This window comes from Gossypium arboreum, chromosome 8 (assembly GCF_025698485.1).
Source record: "Gossypium arboreum isolate Shixiya-1 chromosome 8, ASM2569848v2, whole genome shotgun sequence".
In the NCBI taxonomy this organism is placed as follows: Eukaryota; Viridiplantae; Streptophyta; class Magnoliopsida; order Malvales; family Malvaceae; genus Gossypium; species Gossypium arboreum.
The window spans coordinates 8,238,336-8,248,499 of record NC_069077.1 but is presented as its reverse complement, the minus strand read 5'-3'; the positions used below and the strand labels follow the sequence as shown (position 1 = coordinate 8,248,499).

The window sequence follows — 10,164 nt, the reverse complement described above, 5'->3', positions numbered from 1 at the left end:
AAATATTTCATTTATTTCACATTTTAGTCCCAAAAATTATTATTTTTCAATTTAGTCCTAATTATTCAAAATCATCAAAAACTCCAATACAAAACATGTTAATCTAAAACATATCTTTCATATTTCATCATCAAACAACAAAAATCACAAACTCTCATCAATGGCATAACTCAAAATATTCACCAAAATAAAAAATTCAAGCATGGGTTTACTAGTACTCGAAGCAACGATCTAAAAAACGTAGAAATTATAAAAAATCGAGCTAGTTTCATACCTTAATTGAGCTAAATAGATGGCTGAACCCTAACTTGTTTTTCTTTTCTTTTGTTTCGACAAGAACATAGAAATAAACACATATATTAGCTTTATTTTATGTTTTATGATATATATTATAACTTATATTAACTTAAGGTTTAATTTACATAAATAACCTTAATGAAATAATATAAAAACCATATAATATATGCCTAATATCGTCCAACCAATATGCCAATGGTATAATTGCATTATAAATGCCTCCACTAATAAAGACAACAATAATTAAGCACTTTTACATTTAACCACCAAGTTTTCATTTTACGCGATTAAGTCCTTTTATTTAATCAGATATTCAAGCGATAAAATTAAAGCACAAAAATTTCACACATACAAATTCACACATAATAAACACAAAAAAAATAAATATTTTTCTGACTCGGATTCGTGGTCCCGAAACCACCGTTCTGATTAGGGTCTAAATTGGACTGTTACAACTCTCCCCCCTTAGGGATTTTCATCCCAAAAATCTTACCGGTGAATAGGTTTGGATTATGCTCTTTCATTGTATCTTTTGACTCCCATGTTGCTTCCTCAACTCCGTGTTTATGCCACAGTACTATAACCAACGGAATTTTCTTATTTTGTAACTCTTTAATCCCACGAGCCAGAATGTGAATCACTTATTCCTTATATGTCATGTCAGACTTAATCTCAATCTCAGACGGACTAATCACATGTGAGAGATCCGATCGATATCTTCGAAGCATTGAAACATGGAATACATTATGGATCTTTTCTAGTTTAGGTGGCTGATAAACCATAATATATACATATTTTTATCCCATCCTTGGCATATTTTTGGATGAATAATCATAATATTTGATGAATTTGATGCTCCTAATCCTTTAATTTCATGTTTTATACTCAGGAGAGCTTAAGATAGCAAAAAGAGTAAGAAACAGGCCAAAAATAGACAAATTGGGCCTAATTCAGTATTTCACACAGCCTAGGCACTTCCACAAGGGTAATCCACACGCCCGTGTGTGACACACGAGTAGGCCGCACGCCTGTGTGTCATGGCTGTGTCGACATTAAACCAAGTCAGAATTACACACGGCCTAGCACCTTCACACGGGCGTAGCACACGGCCGTGTCCCTGTTGAGGTCAAGTCTAATTCTACTCAGAAAAGGCTAATTTTGAGGGTTTGGAGGCATTCCAAAATCATATAAACACCCTAGAATAGGATTAAAGGGAGACGCAGAGTAGAAGGCAGGAAATATTCAAGGACAGCTATCGGAATCAGCTAGGAAGTAGGATCTACTTCAAGACTAAAGATCTCCATTCAATTTCCTTAGAAGTTCTTTGATTTTCTTTATGTTTTGTTATTTATCTAAATTTGAGATGTTTTCTATTATTATGAACTAAACTCCCTAAATACCTAAGGGAGATAAAACCTAAGACGGATCTTATTACTATTTGAATTATATGATAAATACTTATTCTTATTCTTAATTGTGAGTTTTAATCATTGCTTTAATATTTTAGGATATTAATTCAGGTTTTGATGTGCTTATTCAGTGGAGCAAAAGTCCATGTTTAAGAGTAGATCTTCCATAATTAAGCGGAATTGCATGCAATCCTAGAGATAGGATGACATAAATCTGCTAGATTAGAGCCAAATCTAATAAGGGAATCCATAGATCGAGTTAATGCGAGAATAGGGGTTTTAATTAGAAAGAAATTTCAATGAATCAACCTAAAGTTAGTTGTTCTTAGTCTTGAGAGAGATCTTAACATAAGTCAGGGATTTTTACGGATTAAGTCAAGTGAATAAATCGTCTAATTCAGAAGTGAAAAGTGAAGTCTAGGTGGATTCTTCCTTAGGTATTGTCTTCTCTATCGGTTTTCTAAATAGTATTTTTCCAGCTTTAATCTTTGTCGTGATCTTAGTTAAATTAGATAATTAGTCTTAGTTAAAACATTCCTTTAATTAGTAGGCTAGATAATAAAAAGATAGTAATTACTAGTACTTTTAGTCCTTGTGGATACGATATTTCCGGTCTCACCATAACTATACTGCTGTTCGATAGGTGCGCTTGCCTTAGTCGAATTTTTAGTTAGTTTAGCGACCATCAAGTTTTTGGTGCTGTTGTCGGGGACTAAGATATTAAGAACACTTAATTTTTATTGCTTTAACCATTTTTTTATTTATTTCAATTTAATTTTATTTTTATTTTAATTACTAATTTTCTTTTTTTTTTCACTTTTGGCAGGTTTTTGACAGTTTATGACTAGAAGGAACCCGTCAGGACCTTTGCTTTTTGACAGTGAAATTAAGAGCACAGCTCGCAGAAATTGAAGAGAAATACGACGAAGCCTACAATACATAGAGGAAGAGCACGAGGACGACACCAATAACACCTAAGAAATGGCTGAAAATAGAATTAATCTGCTACCTCCCTTGGTCGTCGCAAACCTAGTAAATTAGAATCCTGTTCCTCGTACTATGTATGATTATGCTAAACATACTTTAACAGGAACTGAATCGAGTATAGTTAGACCTGCTGTTGCTGCAAATAATTTTGAACTGAAACCTAACACGATTCAAATGATACAACAGTTTGTTCAGTTTGATGGTTTGCAGGATGAGGATCCAAACACTCATTTGGCAAATTTTCTAGAATTCTGTGACACCTTTAAGATCAATGGCATTCTAACGATGCCATTCACCTTCGGTTGTTTCCCTTTTCATTGAGGAATAAGGCTAAACAGTGGTTGAACTCGTTACCACGAGGGTTAATCACCACTTGGGAACAAATGACTGAAAAGTTTTAAGTAAAATATTTTTCGTCGGCCAAAACGATAAAATTGAGGAATGATATGTCGTCTTTTGTGCAGATGGATTTAGAAATATTATATGATGCATGAGAGAGATACAAGGATCTATTGAGAAGATGCTCTCACCATGGGTTACCTCTTTGGCTACAGGTTCAAACTTTCCACAACGATTTGAATCCCTTAACTAGACAGATGATTGATGCAGTTGCAGGTGGAACTATCAATAATAAGACACCTGAAGAGGATTATGAGTTCATAGAAAAGATGTCACTGAATAATTATCAGTGGCAAGTTATGAGGACAAAGCCGAAAAAAGTAGTCGGCGTTTTCAACGTCGATTCGGTTGCTATACTTTCAAATCAGGTAGAACTTTTGAATAGAAAAATTGATGGTTTACTTGGTTCTACGTAGGTTCATCCAGTAATGCAGTGCGATGCAAGTGGAGGTAGAATGAGTAATTCAGAATACCTACCCTACGACCTTAATATGGAGAACAAGCAAATGAATCATATGGGTAATAATACTCGACCTCAAAATAATCCTTATAGTAACACTTACAATGCAGGTTGGAGGAACCACCCAAATTTCTCATGGGGAGGCCAAAGGAATCAAAGACCACCCCCTCCAAGTTTCCAACAACAACCTTACCAGTAAGAGAAAAAGTCGAACCTTAAGGAGATGATGACAAAGTTTATTTCAGTAGTTGAAACCCGCTTTTAGAACATGAAAACTGCATTAAAAATCAGTAGGCATCAATTCAAGGGCTCGAGAATCAAATAGGACAGCTGGCTAAGATGATCTCAGAAAGACCACCAGAGAGTTTACCTAGTAACACCAAAACCAATACAAAAGAGCATGTGAAAGCAGTTACACTAAGGAGTGGGAAAGTGTTAGCCGAATCTGAAAAGAAGCTACCACCAGAGGCTGACAAAAAAGAAGATGAAGAGGTGAAACCCGAAAACAATGAAAAACTAGTGCTGAAAGATTATAAACCACCAATCCCGTACCCAACAAAGTTGAAGAAAGACCGTATGGATGCATAATTCAAAAATTTTCTTGAACTTTTTAAACAGTTACATATTAACTTACCTTTTGTTAAAGCTATCTCGCAAATGCCTACATATGTAAAATTTTTTAAGGAGCTTTTAACAAATAAAAATAAGTTTGAAGAATTGTCTATAGTAGAACTCAACAAGGAGTGCTCGGTCATACTCCAAAATAAACTGTCAACCAAATTGAAAGATCCAGGAAGTTTTACTATTCCCTACTTAATAGGTAGTTTAAATGTTGAGAAGGCACTAGCTGATTTAGGCGCTAGCATTAATTGATGCCCTGCAAAATGTTCAAACAACTTGGCCTTACAGAACCAAAACCTACTAGGATGAGTATTCAACTAGCTGACAGATTTGTTAAATATCCTAGGGCTATTATCGAGGATGTACTTGTAAAAGTAGATAAATTCATATTCTCTATTGATTTTGTTGTGCTTGACATAGATGGGGATGTTGAGGTGCCTTTAATTTTAGGTCGTCTATTTTTAGCCACTGCTAGGGCTGTTATTGATGTAAGTGACGAAAAACTTGTGCTTAGGGTAGGCGATGAAGAGATTATTTTTAAAATCTATGATGCCATGAGATTTCTTAGGGAACAAGATGACTCTTGTTATTTTATTGATTCTATTGATCATGCTACTCAAGATTCTTTACAGGAAATCGTAAACAATGACACATTGGAACTGTGTCTCGCCCAATGAGAGGAGGTAAATAATGATGATTCTGTGATAAGAAAGGTAAAAGTTGAATTAAATTCTAATGAGCCTTCACTGAGACAGAAGAGCTATGAGGATATTGAAGTAAACAATGAATTAAAATTAAAACCCTCTGTTGAAGAACCTCCTAATCTGGAATTAAAGCAACTACCAAATCACTTAGAATATGCGTTTCTTGGAAATAATTCTACATTACTAGTGATTATTGCTTCAGATTTACAGCCAACTAAAAAGGACGAGTTACTTCAAATATTGAAGGAGCACAAAAGAGCCATGGCTTGGAAGATTTCTGACATAAGAGGGATCAGCCCTTCTTTTTGCATACATAAAATTTTAATAGAAGATGAATATAAATCTTGTGTGCAAGCTCAAAGACGACTAAATCCTAACATGAAAGAAATTATAAAAGTCGAGGTGATTAAACTCCTAGATGCTAGAGTTATTTATCCTAATTCTGACAGTTCTTAGGTGAGCCCTGTGCAGGTTGTTCCTTAGAAATGAGACATGACTGATGTGGCCAATGAGAATAACAAATTAATTCCAACGCGAATAGTTACAAGATGGAGAGTTTGCATTGACTATAGGAAATTGAATGATGCCACGAGAAAATATCTCTTTCCCTTACCTTTCATTAATCAGATGTTGGAAAGATTATCTAGGCATATGTATTATTGCTTCCTAGATGGACTCTGTAGTTATTTCCAAATCCCAATAGCTCCTGAGGACCAAGAGAAAACGACATTTACATGTCCATATGGTACGTTTGCTTATGAACGGATGCCTTTTGGACTATGTAATGCTCCTGTTACTTTTCAGCGATACATGTTAGCCATTTTTTATGAACTCGTGAAAGACATTATAGAGGTATTTATGGAGGACTTCTTGGTATTCGGTAACTCTTTCCATCTTTGCCTTGAAAATTTAAAATGAGTTCTAATGAGATGTGAGGAAACGAACCTTATACTAAATAGGGAAAAACATTACTTCATGGTTCGTGAAGGGATTGTGTTAGGCCATAAAATTTCTAGCAAGGGAATCGAGGTTGACAAAGCGAAATTTGAAACTATTAAGAAATTACCTCCCCTCTAGTTCAGTTAAGGCTATTTGAAATTTTTTGGGTCATGCTGGATTTTATAGAAGATTTATTAAAGATTTTTCTAAAATAGCTAAGCCTTTAACGAATTTGCTAGAGAAAGATGTACCTTTCAATTTCAGTCAACAATGTTTAGAAGTATTTAATACTTTTAAGGATAAATTAATTAATGCCCCAATTGTAGTTGCACCTGATTGGAATTTACCCTTTGAACTAATGTGTGATGTGAGCGATTTTTCAATAGGTGTGGTTCTTGGACAGCGGAAAGACAAGCACTTTCAATCGATCTATTATGCTAGCAAGACTTTGATAGTCACACAAGAAAATTATATGATGACTGAGAAATAATTGTTGGCTGTAGTTTTTGTATTCGATAAATTTTGACCATATTTAATATTATCTAAAGTTGTCGTTTACACTGACCATTCAGCACTTCGATACCTCCTTACTAAAACAGATGCAAAATCTCGACTAATAAGATGGATTTTATTGTTGCAGGAATTCGATTTAGAAATTCAAGATAAGAAAGGAGCAGAAAATCTTGTAGCAGATCATCTATCTAGATTAGAAAACCCATATCTCAAGGAGCTTGATGAACATGAGATAAATGACTCATTCCTTGAAGAACAACTCTTTGCTATATCTGACTCCGAGGTACCTTGGTTCGTAGACATTGCAAATTATTTAGCTGCTAACGTTACACTAAAAGGGTTAACACATCAGCAAAAAAAACGCTTCTTTACTGATGTGAAAAACTATTTTTGGGAAGATCCTTTTCTTTTTCGCATATGTGCAAATCAAGTCATTAGAAGGTGCGTTACGAAGTCAGAAGCAATAAGAATCCTGGAACATTGCCACTCAGAATAGACTAGAGGACATTACAGTGGGACCAAGACCGCACATAAAACACTCGAATCAGGTTTTTATTGGCCCACACTATTCAAAGACGCCAGCAGGTATGTTACCTTTTGTGATAAATGCCAACGAATAGGTAATATCTCTAAACATGATGAAATGCCTCAAACATACATGCTTTCATTTGAAATATTTGATGTATGGGGTATTGACTTCATGGGTCCATTCCCTAGCTCATTAAGGAATAAATATATCTTAGTAGCCATTGATTATATGTCTAAATGGGTAGAAGCCCAAGCTTTACTTACTAATGACACTAAAGTGGTGGTGAGGTTCCTTAAGAAACTCTTTTCTCGATTTGGAACACCTAGAACAATTATCAATGATAGGGGTACTCATTTTTGTAATGCTCAATTTGATAAAACCCTTAAGAAATATGGAGTTTACCATAGAACAACTACCTATTGCCATCCTCAAACTAGTGGACAAGTCGAAGTCACAAACCGAGAGCTTAAACGTATCCTAGAAAAGACTGTAGAGTCAAATAGGAAGGATTGGGCAAAGAAAATGAATGATTCTTTATCGGCCTATAGAACTACTTTTAGGACCCCCATAGAAACATCTCCTTACAGACTTGTTTATGGGAATAGTTGTCATTTACCATTTGAACTAGAACATAAAGCATTCTGGTCTATAAAATTTCTAAACTTTGATCCCAAACTTGCACGTGAAAAGAGATTGATGCAGTTGAACGAGTTAGATGAATGGCGAGCTAATGCTTATGAGAACTCACAATTATACAAGGAAGTAACAAAGCGCCGCCATGATGCTCGTTTAAAGTAACAAAAGCAATTTAAAGTTGGAGATCTTGTCATGTTATACAACTCAAGACTCAAATTGTTTCCTGGAAAGCTTAAATCACGATGGTCAGGTCCTTTCGTAGTCCAAACCGTCTTTCCATATGGCACAGTAGAGGTAAGTCACCCTACCCAAGGCACTTTCAAGGTAAATAGACATTGTCTTAAACTTTATAACGGTGAGGATTTTAAAGACAATGGAGAGAAGCTACGGCTCCTCGAACTCGCCTAACATTCCCACAAGGTAAAGTCGAGCTTAGACACTAAATAAGCGCTTTTCGGGGGGCAACTGAGTACTAACCCCACTAAGTAACTTTAGTTTGTTTTTCCATTTGTTTTTATAGTCTAACTGCAGGTATTCTTGGCATACACAGCCTGGCACACGTGTGTGTCGTAAGCCTGGGATCGCCACGGGTAGGAGACACGGGCGTGTCCATGACCGTGCTAAAACATGACAAGTATTTTTTCCAATACAGGATGACACACGGGTTGCGTTAAATAACCACGGCCGTGTGACACGACCGTGTGCCCTGAACGGTTAAGGACACGGGCGTGTCCCAGACCTTGGTGAAACTACACTTTAATTTCCCAAATAAATCAGCAGAGACATAGGATACGATAGATCATCATGACCGTGTGAGGCAGCGTAGACACCACACGGTCATTAACACGGGCGTGCTTGAGGTTGTGTGGGAACTTGCTCAAAGATTGAAATGTTCAACAAGTTAGAATAGAACACGGGCTGATGCCACGATTGTGCCCGAAAGTCGTGTGCAATCCTGATTAATAGACATAGGCGTGTTGGACCTACAACGGGCGTGGGAGAAACGAATAAACCACCACATGGTCATGCGATGCGGCTGTGTGGACCACACAACCTATGCACACAGGCGTGTCCACAGGCCATATACGATACTGACTTAAAGCATCAAACCATAAGCACAAGTCATTAACACGGGCGTGGTGTACCGAATAAGGGAGGGGGAGAAGCAAACGAATATGCACACGGCTGTGCGATGCGGCAGTGCGCATCATACGACCTAGGGACACGAGTGTGTCGAAGGGACTGTGTGCGACACTGACTAAGATTTCACGAAAAACACAGGTTAATAGCACACCACACGAGCGTGGGCCACACAAAACGGGGCTTACACGATCGTGGCCCCCATTTATTCCTCTCCCTTAACCCTAATTTTTCCCTATTTCCTATTTAAAGACCCCTTACCACTCTCCGACGAACCTCCGGAGACCAACACCCCACTCTCCTTCCCTTTCTTTCTTCCTCTGTAACAGCCTAATTTTCAGTGGTGTCGGAATAGTGATTTGGGATCACTAAACCCGACAAATGAGTAGGAAATATTATTAATTTAGTGAGTATAAGTTAAATGTGAAGTTAGGAAAAATTTTGAAATAGTGAATAGTGTATTAAAAATAAATACTAAAATAATTAGAATCGAAAACGAGGTATCGAGACCTCGGGAATTATAAATCGAGCCATAAATATTTTTATAAATATTTATGGAGTGTTACTAAGTTATTATTAAAGTTTCGTTAAGAAATTTTAAAGTTCTGATAGTTAATTAAATGAAAAGGACTAAATTGTAAAAGGTGTAAAAGTTGCTAGAATGATTAAATAGCTTAAGAGTCTAATGAGAAAGGATTTAATAGGGAATTAGACCCAAAATTTATTTGGGCTGGATGGCAAGGGTATGAAATCAGCAGAAAAATTGATAAATTAAGGGTAAAATTGGAATATTGCAAAATTAACTAAATAAAGCTAGGACTAAATAGGAAATATCTAGATTTCTCTTCATTTCTCTTCAATTCCAGCAGCTAAAAACGCCATAGGAGGGTTCTCTAAGCTGGTATTTCATAATTTTTGCACCAAGTGAGTTAATCCTTGCCTTTTTCTTGTAATTTTTGTGTTTCTAAGACTTTTACAACTAGGTCCTACTATTAAATTCATTAGTTTTTGATTTCATGGATGAAATTGAAAGCCACCATGGTTGAGTGCTGTAAGTTTATGATGAAATAGAATGAAATTAAAGTTTTAATTTGTTTATGAGATTAGTTTTTGATTTCATGGATGAAATTGAAAGCCACCATGGTTGAGTGCTGTAAGTTTATGATGAAATAGAATGAAATTAAAGCTTTAATAGAAATTGATTTTTAGGACCTAATTGTGAAAATGTTTGGAATTAAAGCCTATTGCTGAAATTCTGTTGCAAACTAGTTTAAGGTGATAGAATAAAGTGTTAATTGAGAAAAATCATATCAATTGAGAGGCTAATTGAGTAAGGATGAAATTGTTATTTATTAAAAGCTTAGGGGAAAAATGGTAATAAACAGCTTGCACTAACAATATTGGACAGCAGCAGTAGACTAACTTTGAAAAATCACCATAAATTGTAGGAATTGAATTAGAAGATGAAAAAAACATGGAATTAAAGCTTATTGAGTTTAGTTTCTCATAGAATAAACGGTGTAAGCAATG

At 35.8% G+C, this 10,164-nt stretch overlaps 1 non-coding gene across 1 annotated transcript; it reads right to left on the bottom strand.

Moving 5' to 3' along the window:
• Window positions 1-3,124: 3,124 nt before the first annotated feature.
• Window positions 3,125-3,231, bottom strand: LOC128280165 (small nucleolar RNA R71). Its single transcript, XR_008270345.1, has one exon. It is a non-coding gene; the product is annotated as a small nucleolar RNA R71 (small nucleolar RNA).
• Window positions 3,232-10,164: the final 6,933 nt, after the last annotated feature.